At 45.5% G+C, this 12,999-nt stretch overlaps 1 pseudogene; it reads left to right on the top strand.

Annotated features, from left to right (window-relative positions):
* The first annotated feature begins 618 nt into the window (after positions 1–618).
* On the top strand, positions 619–6,969 carry LOC131401562 (SLAM family member 5-like; annotated as a pseudogene).
* Positions 6,970–12,999: the final 6,030 nt, after the last annotated feature.

Genomic DNA, 12,999 nt, shown 5'->3' with positions numbered 1-12,999 from the left:
ATAATCTTCTGTTTTACTGGATATGCATCAGAGACTGGAGCAACACCCTATACCCAGATCTTTCGGTTGTCATTGATGATGGCTATCAGCATAGACTCTCTGCCTGGGGGTCATCACTTTCCTAAGGAACTCAAAAGCCTAGAGGGTGCATATCCAGCGAGGTTAGTTAATCAGAGGTCATTCAAAGTTACAATATGGTTTCTTTTCTACAATATGGCTTCCCTTATGTCAACCTTGTGTTGAGCTGGTATCAGGGAGACTTGAGGAGCAGTCTGTGGTGACAGAACATGAGGCTGAGAGGTTGGCAGGAAGCAAGCAGATCATGAAGGGCCTCGTTCTCCAGGACTGCGACCCTGGACTTCACCTTGTAGGGGATGGGGGACCTTGGGAGGGTTTAAAGCAAGGCTGTGACATCATCAGCTCTGGCTTTTAAATAGCTCACTCTGGTGCCTCTCACTTTTCTTTCTTTTATGTCCACTCATCTTCACATCTTGTGACTCAAAAGCTACATGTGATTAAAGTGGTGACCTCTAAAAACAGGAAATGTGTGTGGGCTGACATTTACACATGCATGGTTTGTCAGCTGCCGGAAGGCAGGCCTGTCTACTGGGGAACATTATGGGCCTTTCTCTACAATGGTCTTTGCTTCTCCTTGGTCTTTTCTTCTCCTTGGGTAAGTCTACTCCTGCCACTATGTCCCAGGCACCTCTACCCGCCTGCACACTGAGTTTCTCTAGCAATGGGTAATTTTCACTGAAGATGCTGCATCCCTGGGAGCCAGGCTCTGTGTGTGTACATGTGCGGCAGTGGGTGGGTGTGGGTGGGTGCATGAGCTATCATCTCAGACCACGCAGGCCCAGACTGTGTCCTTGCTACCCTCACGTTTCTTCTGCTAATGAATCACAAGGATCCTGGGGATCCCCAGACAGGCTGATGATGGGGCCATGAGATGGAGGAGTTGCCACAGCCAGTTCCAGGACTTGCCCCATCCGCATCTTGCCATTTCAAGCATGATCTTGTTTTTCCCCTTCCCCACTCTCCTGCTGGCCACTGGGAGTCACGCTTCATCATGAATTGGGCTTTCCCTGTCCCACAAATGACTTAGGAGGGGATCTCAAGCCTGGCACCTAGTGGCAGCTCCTGTCCCTCCAGATTCTTACTGCTCACACCCACCCCCAAGGACCTGAGCAATGGCGGGAGATAAGCTCAGGAATTGGAGGCCAGGGGAACACAGCTCTTGAGAAACCCACAGTGAGGGGCCAGGTACTGCTTTTAGTCTCCAGAGTTTCAAGCTTTCACTTTCCTTCTTCTTCAGGGGAAAACCAGCATGCATTGGTTGCCAGAGTCACCTGCCTTCAGGGTTGTCCCAGCCCCAGCCTTTAGGGCATCCCCTAAGCATGCTGATGAATCCCTTAGATGTGTTGAAAACTTGGCAGCTTACAAAGAATTTAAAAATTTAAATTTTTAAAAATCTGATCCCCATAACAATCTTGTGATGTAGATAAGGCAGATAGTATTACGCCCATTTTACAGATGTTGGACTGAGGCTCAGAAAGATTAGGTAACATCTTCTGGCACGTGGCTGGTCATGAGTGAAAAATAGAAGTCGACACAACCCAGCTGTGGGAATGTAGCAGCAACAAGGAAATTCTGAGAGACCCACAGTGTCCCCGACCAAAGTTGCAGAATTGACACTGAGAGGCTGGATTCCTGTAATGTTCCGCTTTCCCCACTTTCCTATCCTCCCACACAGCAAGCATGTCTGTGAGCTTTTCTTCCTCCATGGTGCCCAGGCTGGGCCCTTGGTGGTCACTGTACACAGGGGCATCTCTTGGGCGTATGGTGAAAGAACGAATAAGACTGGTCTTGCCTTAAAAAATGTTCAGAGTTCTTCGGTTCAGTTCTAGAAAAATCTATTGAGGCCTCTTGTGTGCCATGTCTAATGCTGCGTGTGTGGTGGGGGTGGAAGTCAGTGGACACAGGGAGGAATTAAGTGTATGAAATCCAGCTGCTTGCAACCTGGTGTAGTCAACAGAGCATCAGTTTTGGGGTCAGACGAACTTGGATTTTCGTCTGGACTGCTGCTTCCTAGATGGCGACTTTGGACAAGTTTCTTAACTCTTTGAGTCACATGGTCTTCATCTGTAAAGTGGGAATAAGAACACTTGCCTTACAAGTTTGTGGGGAAGACTAAATAAAATAATGTGCTCAAAGTACTTGGCACAGTGTCTGGCATTTGGGTTGCGTGTCCTGATCTGATCCCTTTGTGTCTCTTTCCCCTCACTTGAATCCAGAAACAGGATTCAGACCAGGAAGTTCTGCACACAACCCACTGCGCCTAACCATGAGACTAAACCACTGGCCTTACTGTACTTATTACCCAAACATTAGTTCCCTTCCACCTTCTCCCGTCCTCGGGGAGCTCACGAACTGTGGGGAAAGACACGCAACACAGCTAGTTGTACGAGGCAGAATGAAGGAAATGCTTAAAACAAAACAAGCCAACAGCCCAGGCTGAAGGAAACCAGGTGGAAGGCACGGCTGGACCAGAAGTATGGAGCTCAGTGAAGGCTCCAGCCAGGAAGCAGTGCTTGAACTGGGCCTAGGGAGTGAATGCTCTCGTGGGTGCAAGAGTGAGGGAAGCTGCTTAGCCCAGGTGGAATTCCTCCAGGCTAGACTCCAGTTCCTGGGCCCAACTTGGAGCAAGGAAGGTCATTCTGGTACCAGCATCTGCTGTCTTGGTATGCTTCTTGCCGGCTTGCATGATGCTCCAGGTCGAGCCAGAATAGTTCCACAGAAGCAATGAACGCCAGGCCATGGAGGGGATTCTGTGGTGGGCACACGGGATGCTGCACTTCCCCCAGCTGGGAGTGCCCCCTCCCACAGGTCAGCAGCCACTCTTTCACTCCTGGTCACCAAATAGCTGTTGTCACAGGACTTCTTGGTTCAACTTTTGGCAAGGATCCTCACCACTTGGTGTAGGAAACAGTGAGGTAGCCAGTGTTTCTGGATCCCAGTTTGAATCAGGACTCAGATCCCTCCCTGAACCATCTGGCCTTTTCTCTTTAAACAACTATGCAGCAGACCTGAGTCAGTTTCAGACTTGGCTGCCTCCTGGGACTGCGTGTCGGTGTTGCAAAAATACTCTGACAAAGATGAATCAGGCTACTGAAAGAAATGCTTTTTTACATTTCTCTCCAAGGGTGCTGACTAGTTTTAGTGAGGATACAAACAAGATGCAGTCATCAACTTATTCCAGTGACATTAGATATCTTTAATAATACCAATAGTGAGGCATTTATTTGTATTATGTCATTTAACCCTCACGAAATCCTGGAAGATGGTACTGCTTGTTTCACAGGTGAGAAGACCAAGACTCAGAGAGGTTAAGTAACCTGTCCAAGATCACACAGCCAGTACCTGGTAGAGCAAGGGTTTGAACTCAGGCCATCTGACTAGTGGCCTGGCACTTACACTCTTCTCTCAAGTGCATTATAGGCTGGTATCCAAATGACTGTCCCACTGACCACGCTTAAACTGCCTTGACCAACGCCTCACTACTCATCCTGCTCTAGAAAGATATGTTCCCAGACAACCGGCTGGGCCTCAGAGTGGCTTCTGTTTCAGAAGTGGTCAAACAAGCAATTATGGGGGATGCTGCAAGGCAGTTTCTGCTGTGGATGGGGCTAGGCTGAGTGAGTTCTGGTCCTGTTCCTTGGATCAGCACGAGTGACTCAGAGCAACGGCAGAGATCATCCCCACAGGATGATCGCAAGAATTTTCCTTCCTCTCCATCCCACTTAGCAGCTGCAACCCTTAGGACAGCATTCATGTAATTATTTAATTATATGTTAATTAATTCATGTAAATGCTGAAGAAGACCACTTGGCATGAAGGAAGGGCGTTGACTTGCGTTCTAGGTCCATCACTAACTAGCTGTGTAGTCTTGAGCAAGTCACCTAAATTCTTTGGGTCTCTGTTTTCTCTTCTATAAAATAGGAATAATAACCCCTTACCTGAGTCTCTCAGGCCTGTTGTGAGCCTCCGGTTTAGTCAGGCTGTCCCTGAAGCTTCTGTTCTGTGTCTGCAGGGCCAGGGGCTTCCAGAGAGGACTCAGCCCCCGTGGTGGTAACTGGGACCCTAGGAGGGTCTGTCACTTTGCCCCTGCAACTACAGGATGGACAGCAGGTGGAGAGCATCTCCTGGATGTCCCGTTAGGTCCCCGTGGCCATAGCCACGGTAACTTTGGTAGAAGCTGGAGGACCAGACAGCTTTTACCAGGCGGAAACCCGGTACCGGGGTCGCCTGAGTGTGGTGGGCCCAGGCCACTCCCTGCAGATCAGCAACCTGAGCTGGGAGGATGCAGGGCCCTATCGAGCCCACATTGACCTGAGGAGGTCCCGCATCACCCACACCTGGAAGTACACATTGCAAGTTTATGGTGAGTGTCCTGGGGACGGCAACAGGTGGGGGTAGGCGGTGCCCCCTTTCAGTCATTTTTACAGCCTTTCCCACTTCCCTTTTAGTAACCTTTACAATTTTCTTTCTAATTACAAAACTAACATGTGTTTACCTTAAAACATGTGTAAAGTAGAGTTGCCTTAGAGAATCTCCTGAAAAACATCAAGGCCCAGGATCCACCCCAGCCCAGTTGCAGCAGAACTCTTGGGTCTGCGGTGGGCAGAGAACGGGATTTCAGGCCCCGAGAACTGAGTTTCGCCGCAGCTTACTCGTGTGGCTTTGAGCTTCCTCCTTGCTGAAATAGGAAAACTAACTTCTTGTGAGAATAAAATTCGTGTGAAAGAGCTTCGTAACATTCTATATAGAGGTAAGGGAAGGCTATTAGCATACTCCTTAAAGAAATTTTAAGAATTGTTTTAGCAGAGGGAGCGACAAAAGAGAAAATAGGGGTAGGCGTCAGGCACACACAGCAGCAAGAAGGGCCAACGGCTGACTGATTCAGCCAGTAAAGATACAGTAAGGCACTTTTAGACTCAGACAGCTTATTTCTTACAAAGATAGTGAAAGGAAGAGTGACAAAAGGCCCCAGGTCCCTGGGTCCTTGTCCCACATGCCAAAAGGGATGACACTGAAACTAAAGGGGCTGGGTGACCCCAACTCGAGTTGTGGAGTGCCCCATTGCTGAGGAACCAATTCCAGACTGCAGCGAAGGGGTTTTATTGTCTGTAGCTCTATTCAGAGGGGGATGGTGCAGGAAGCCCCATTCCTCACAAGAAACTGTCTCATGACAGCCTCCCAAGGGAGACAGAGAGGTGAGTGGGAGATGGCTTCAGGGTGGTGCCTCACAGACCATCCTCTCATGTTCTGGGAGGATCACAGGGCATTTTGCCAAGACTCAGGTTAGCTGTGGTTCCAACCTTTGTGCGAGGGACATGGGCAAGGTCACCAGGGTGCCATGGCAGAGCCATTCTCCTCCAGTGGGAAGAAAAAAAGGTACAGATGACAATTGAGGATGAACACAGGGAAGCTAACTGATGGAGGGAAAGCAAAGAACCTTCTTAGACATTTTCCTTGGGTTTGTGATACGAAATATTCCTATTAGGTGAAGGCAGCTTTTTAGTAGGGGATAATGAAATTGACCCCTGGTCAAGTCTCCTCCCTGGAAGGGAAGACAATGGGGGAGATGGTGATCGGCACCCTTGGAGAGTCAGCCACTCTGTGCCTGGAGGTTCCAGTGGGGCAGGAGGTAGTAAACATTACCTGGTGCTCTTGAGGGCTTCTTGCTGTTTTGCAACCAGGACCAGCAGGCAAACCAATCCTGGTCGCTGGGACTCAGGGACCCTACAGCAGACGATTGAGTGTCCCCCGTCACGGCTACTCTCTTCAGATCCATCCTCTGAGGCTGCGGGGCTTGGGCCCCTTTAGAGCCTGGATAACTCTGCATACTCCACCCTGATCAACATCACCAAGGATTTCACCCTGTGTGTCTATAATGAGGGAGGTGGAGGACGCACATTTGAACTTTGACCTTTCCTCTCCCCTACTTGGCCAGATCAGAGCCTTCTTATAGCTTGAATCTTCTCTCTTTGGCCCAGAGAGGCTGCAGGATCCCAATATCACTGCCAGCTCCCAGATCATGTAGGATGGGACCTGCTTCATCACCCTGGTCTGCTCCCTGGAACAGGCTGGAGAGGATGCTGCATACAGCTGGGACCCCCTCGGCCAAGGGACAGTTGTATCCCATGGGGGAACCACTCTCAGTGTCTCCTGGAAATCTGGGGTCAGTGACAGCTATCGCTGCACTGCCAGGAATCCCATCAGCCAGAGTTCCAGCTCCATCCCAGCCAGACCCCTCTGCTCAGGTAACCGCTTCCTTCTGTGAACCTCTCTCTCCTGGGCAGCCTCAGTCCAGGTTCTCAGCATCCCTGCCTGTCTTCCTCAGGGTTCTAGGAGTGGTTGAAGAAAAGCAGTGCAGGATTAATTTGCAGCAGGGAATGTCTCTGGGGTGGCAGGAGACGATGGCTTTGGAGCTACCATCCAAGGGCCCACTCTGTCCACCTTCTATCTGTCAGCCCCAGACCCCCTGTGCCTGGACTTGTGGCAGACAGGCTGGGCATTCTGCTCATTTTTGGGACTCCCTGAGGGCAGGTGCTTCCCCCGTCTCCACTCAGTCCTGCAGGGCCCATGGAGGAAGGGTCCCAGACTTCCTTTCCTGTGTCCTCAGAGAAGCCTCATCTCCTAAAGGCGAGGCTGTGCTCTTTTGGCAGGCAACAGTGGCCTTTCCTGGTTTTCACAGGCCACGGCAGGAAGGAAACCCATTAGTCCAGACACACCCTGTCCCTCTCCTCTTCTCAGCTGACTTCTGAAACAGTTGTCTCTGCTCCATCTCCAGTTCCTCACCAACCATTCACTCTTCAACCTCCTGCTGCTGGTTTGCCGCCTAGTGACATCCTGATTGCTAAGTTCAATTCCATTATCCTCGGCTTCTCCCAGCGTCCGATGCATTGACCAGCTCTCCTCAGCCACCTGGGCTGCTCTTTCCTGGACCTCTTCTCTTGGATCACAGTCCTTCTCAGGACTGATGCGGCCCCAAATCCAGGCCTCTCTCCACTCTCCCTGTTTTCTTTCTGTTGCCCAAGGCAGAAAGCTGGGTGTTATTTAGAGCCCTCCTTTTCCCACCACTGCCTGCCAGCACTCCCACCTTCCCTTTATTCCCGCCTGGACCCTGGCCATGGTCTCCTAACTATCCTCCTAACCATCCTCCTGATTGCACGGCCAGGAGGTTAATCCTAAATGAAAGAAATGCTTGTGTTACTTTTCTGCTTAAAACCCTATGATGTCTGCCCACTACCTAAGGTATAAATATTTTAGCACTCTTCAATTCATTTAAGCAACATGCATTTACAGGGCATTTTTAATGTGCCCTGTGTTCTAGTCATTGAAGATACAGTGAAGAAGAGGTCGGGGTAAATCCCTACCCCTCAGGGAACTCACAGTTACAGTTGTCACAATCTGCACCTGGCTTTTTAACCACTTTGTCTTCCAGTTAACCATAGTGAATGATTTTAGGAAAGTACTGAGCACATTGTATTATGGCTTTCGTTTCTGTGTCTGTCTTCTCCATTCAACCGTGAGCAAAGCCCATTCTCACCCTCCTATGCAGCTCCAATACACAGAATGTAATAGGTGTTTAAAAAGATAGATTTGACAAGTATTTAAGGAGCATCCTATGCTGGGTGTAATGGGACACAAAGAAACATGATAATTGACTTCAGACATTAACGTTCTCTCTCCCTCTCTATGGGTCCTGGAGGACATTTCAGCTCCATCCCCAGATTCTGCTTCCTACGGGGCCTCCAGCCCACCCACACCGCTGACTTTTCTTCCTTGAAAACCCCTTCCCCTGTTTCCCTGCCATCCCATTTCTTCTCTTCTCTTCCTTTTACCCCAATTCCTAACCTGTGGTCATTGTTCATTCAGCCTCCTTCCTACTCTGCTCCCTGAGGAAAGAATTTCTTCTCTTTTTGATCCTGGGAGGTTTGGGGATTGAATAGATTTGACCTTGACACATGGAGAAGCCAAGAGGAGGAATGTGAGAAGGGATCACCCTATGAGACACAGAGATAAAGAAGTCTGTACACGGAGCATGACCGGATGCCAGCATCTCTGAGTGAGTAAGAGAGGGACATTGACACTAATTAAGGCATAAAACCTATTTCATTTGCAAACTGAGATCAAGATTACCAAGAAACTTCTATATATCTTCTGTTTAAAATAATCTGTTTATGTTTTGTTTAATATTGTTTTAAAGTGTTCAGGAAAAAGAGAGAGCTTACTCATTTAAGAAAAATTGAACGATTTGAAATATAAGATGGTTAATAAAATTGTGTTGTGTACGTACTTAATAATTTTTTGTTAATATTTAAGTAAATGGGTTCATAGGGCCCAGATTCAACTTAAATTTCATCTCCTTGGCAGCCTTTTGACCACTATATTTGAGTAGATCTTCCCTCTTAGTCATAATCATTGTACCCAGTTCATTTTTGTTAAATTATCACAATTCACAAATATACATTTATTTGTTGGTTTACTTGTTTATTGTCTGTCTCCCCAACAAGATATTCAGCTCCATGAGGACAAGAACTATTTCTGTTTCATTCACAGTTGTAAACCCAGCGGGTAATATAACGCTTGCCTTATGGTAGATATTTCAATATTTTTTTAGTGAATGAATAACTAGATACACGAGAGTTGAGAACACTTTTTCTTAAGAAGTGAAGGCTATCAGGAGGTTTCATAAAAATCTGGGACCTATACTATTGCATGCATGTTTTTTTTTTCTTTCTGCTTTAGATAGAAGGAAGAAGGCAATGAAATCTTTACCCCGAAATTTCCTTGATTGCTTAACAGTTAGCAAAAGAAAGAGGTTAAAATAAGAAGAAAGTCTCATACAGGAAGTTTTGACAGCAAGCTGTTCTGAAGCGGTAAATAGGTTGATGTAGAGTTTGAACCATAAACAAACATCTGTACCAAAAGCAAAATTTAGGTGAGAGAGGAACTTTGAACCTCTCCTCCTCTTTCTTCACTCTTAACTGATTATCTTGGTTCCTATTTCACTTACAATGAGGACTGACACACTCCACCCGTAACACACAAAGCTTCCAGGCAAGTAGTTAGCAATTTATTCTGAAATATAAATGGACAGCCAGGATCACAAGACATTTGAGGAAAGCCTCTAACATGAAAGACAGTTTCCAAACAAGCTGAATCATTGGGAAAAAAAAAAAGGAAACTTAGAGGAAGAAAGACAATGCAGGGAACAAGAGAAAATTAAATAAAATCCCCAAAAGTTATACTTAATATTCTTAGAGACATATGAGAAGATGGTGCATTTAAAAACAGGAACAGAGGGGCCGGCCCGGTGGCGCAAGCTGTTAAGTGCGCGCGCTCCGCTGCGGCGGCCCGGGGTTCGCTGGTTCGGATCCCAGGCGCGCACCGACGCACTGCTTGGTAAGCCATGCTGTGGCGGCGTCCCATATAAAGTGGAGGAAGATAGGCACAGATGTTAGCCCAGGGCCGTCTTCCTCAGCAAAAAAAAAAAAAAAAAAGAGGAGAATTGGCGGATGTTAGCTCAGGGCTGATCTCCTCACAAAAAAAAAAAAAAAAACAGGAACAGAATGTCTGAATAAGAAAAACTGAAAAACCAGCCAATAAGAAAGAGCCTTAGAAAATAAAAAATATGATAACAGAAGTTAAAAAGAATTAAAAATCAATGGAAGTTTTAGAAGATTAACTTGAGGAACTCAGAAAGCAGAGCAAAAGGTAAAGAGATGAAAATAAAAGAGAAAAGATAAGACAGTTAAAGAATCAGCCCAGCGATCTGATTAAAAAATGGGGAGAGGGCCGGCCCCGTGGCTTAGCGGTTAAGTGCATGCGCTCCGCTACTGGCGGCCTGGGTTCGGATCCCGGGCGCGCACTGACGCACCGCTTCTCCGGCCATGCTGAGGTCGCGTGCCACATACAGCAACTAGAAGGATGTGCAACTATGACATACCACTATCTACTGGGGCTTTGGGGAAAAAAAAGGAGGAGGATTGGCATTAGATGTTGGTGCAGAGCTGGTCTTCCTCAGCAAAAAGAGGAGGATTAGCATGGATGTTAGCTCAGGGCTGACCTTCCTCACAAAAATAAATAAATAAATAAATAAATAAATAAATAAATAAATAAATAAATAAATAAATAAATAAATAAAAAATGGGGAGAGGATCTGAATAGACATTTTTTCCAAAGAAGACATACAGATGGCCAACAGGTATGTGAAAAGATGTTCAACATCACTAATCATCAGGGAAATACAAATGAAAACTATAACGAGATACCACCTCACACCTGTTAGAATGGCTATCATCAAAACGACAAGAAATGAATGTTGGCGAGGACGCGTAGAAAACAGAACCCTTGTGCACTGTTGGTGGGAATGTAAATTAGTGCAACCACCATGGAAAACAGTATAGAGGTTCCTCAAAAAGTTAAAAATAGAACTACCATATGATACAGCAATTCCACATCTGGGTATTTACTCGAAGGAAATGAAAACACTAACTCGAAAAGACACATGTACCCTCACGTTCATTGCAGCACTATTTACAATAAACAAGACATGGAAACAACCTAAATGTCCATCGATGGATGAATGATAAAGAAAATGTGGCATATGCACACATAAAAACGAAAGAAATCTTGCCATCTGCAACAACATGGATGGACCTTCAGGACATTATGCTAAACAAAATTAGTCAGGCAGAGAGAGACAGATACTCTATGATATCACTTCAAGGGGAGCAGAATTTGCCACTTCAAAATATGCCTCTTTGGCATAAGGATTATCTTGAGCTAGCTATTTTAAGAAACTGCAGATACCCTGAAAAACTCTGAAACCAAGTAAAAGTTATCTTTTTGTAAGAGAAATTTACATTTATAAGGGAAACCTCTACGTGTAAAGGTGTCACCCTCCCTGTACCAGGAAGAGGAGGATGACTAAATCTCTAGAAGCCCCTATCAATGGAGAAGACATGGACTTAAATCTGCATAACAACCTTACCCTTGTTTACTGTGCTTTGTCTGAGAACCTCCCATACCTGGCTCCCTCCACCCCCAATATCTTCTTTTGTCTTTAGCTGAAGATGGTATTTGCGGTGGTGGCTTGGGCCATTTCATGGAGTTATTCAATTTTCCTGGGTCTCTCCCATGTATACAGGAGGTATACATGATATTAAACTTCTGTTTGCTTTTCTCCTGTTAATCTGTCTTTTATTACAGATCAAGGTCTCAGCCAAAAACCTGGAAGGGTAAAGGGAAAATTAGTTTTACTCCCCCACACACTCACATGTGGAATCTTAAAAAAAAAAAAAACCCCAAAAAACAAATTCATAGATACAGAGAACAGATAGTGGTTGACAGAGGTGGGGGTGAGTGAAAGGAGTACAGGGGTCAAAAAGTACAAACTTTCAGTTATAAAATAAATAAGTCATGGGGATGTACTGTACAGCACAGTGACTGTAGTTAATAACACTGTATTGTATATTTGAAAGTTGCTAAGAGAATAGATCTTAAAAGATCTCATCACAAGAAAAAAATTATAACTGTGTGGTAATGGATGTTAACAGGACTTGTGGTGATCCTTTTGCAATATATACAAATATTAAATCATTATGTCATACACCTGAAATTAATATAATGTTATATGTCAGTTATATCTCAATAAAAAAATTTTTAAGAAAAAAAGAATCAGTCTAGGAACCCCAATATCTGAATAATACAAGTTAATATAGAAGAAAGAGAGAATAGAGAAAACAGAGGGGAAAATTTAAGAGAGAAATAATACAATATTTTTTCTTAGAACTAAAGAACATATGTTTCTAAATTGAAAGAGTCCACTTGATTCCCAGAACAATGAATGAAAAAATATCCATACCCAGTCACAAGATCATGAATAGAAAAAAGCTTCTCAAAACTTTGAGAAAAGAAAAAATAGGTCACTGTGGTATAATAAATATATTAAATCTTTGTCCCTAGTTCCTGTCACAAACCTCCTAAAACCTATGAAATTTCCTGAGTGTTAGGAGTGTCCTTTGTCATTCATAAAGAGCCTCTTTTGAGCACCCCTTCATTTATGCTAATGAAGTGACTTAGGGTGGGGCTTCAGGATAGCCTCAGGAAGGGGCTGGTCACCAGAGAGACTAAGCGATTAGAGGGTTAGAACTTTTATCCACACCCGCTGACCTCTGGGAAGGGTAAGTGTGTATTGTAGAGAGGTTGCAGGTTAAATTCTATAAAAATTCTTGAACAAGATTCAATGAGCTTCCAGGTTGGTGAACATATCCACACGTGGGTGATACCAGCTCAGCACAAGGTTGACATAAGGGAAGCCATATTAGAAAAGAAACCCTATTCTAACTTTGAATGACCTCTGATTAACTAATCCAGCTGCTGTAAGCCAAGAACCTTGTTCTTTTGAGTTCCTTAGGAATGTAATGACAGAGGGTCTATGCTGATGGCCATCATCCTTGATCAGGGTATAGGGCGTTGCTCCAGTCTCTGTCGCATATCCAGTAAAACAAGATTATCAGGAACTAAGACCAGATGTCTGCCCCACCTGAAGACCAGATACCACCCCACCCGGAGACCAGCCCCCTATATAACTGGCCTGTAGTCTTTGCTCTGTAAGATGGTTCTTTCGGACATTAGTCAGCCGTCTTCCCCCTTGCTAGCCAACTATAATAAAACCCTTTCTCTCCTACCACCTTGCCTCTCAACTACTGGCATGTCTTGCAGCAGGCAGACGACCCCCCTTGGGTGGTAATATAGGGAGGGTGTTGCATCTCAGTTCCACGGGGACAGAAGCTCGTGCACTCAGGACCCTTCCAGACCTCCTGCTATGTATACCTCTTCATTGGGCTATTCATCTATATTCTTTATAATATCCCTTATAATAAATTGGTAAATGTAAGTAGATGTTTCTCTGAGTTCTGTGAGCAG

This window comes from Diceros bicornis, chromosome 4 (genome assembly GCF_020826845.1).
Source record: "Diceros bicornis minor isolate mBicDic1 chromosome 4, mDicBic1.mat.cur, whole genome shotgun sequence".
NCBI lineage: Eukaryota > Metazoa > Chordata > Mammalia > Perissodactyla > Rhinocerotidae > Diceros > Diceros bicornis.
The sequence above is the reverse complement of the archived record's forward strand: the minus strand, read 5'-3'. Positions and strand labels throughout refer to the sequence as shown.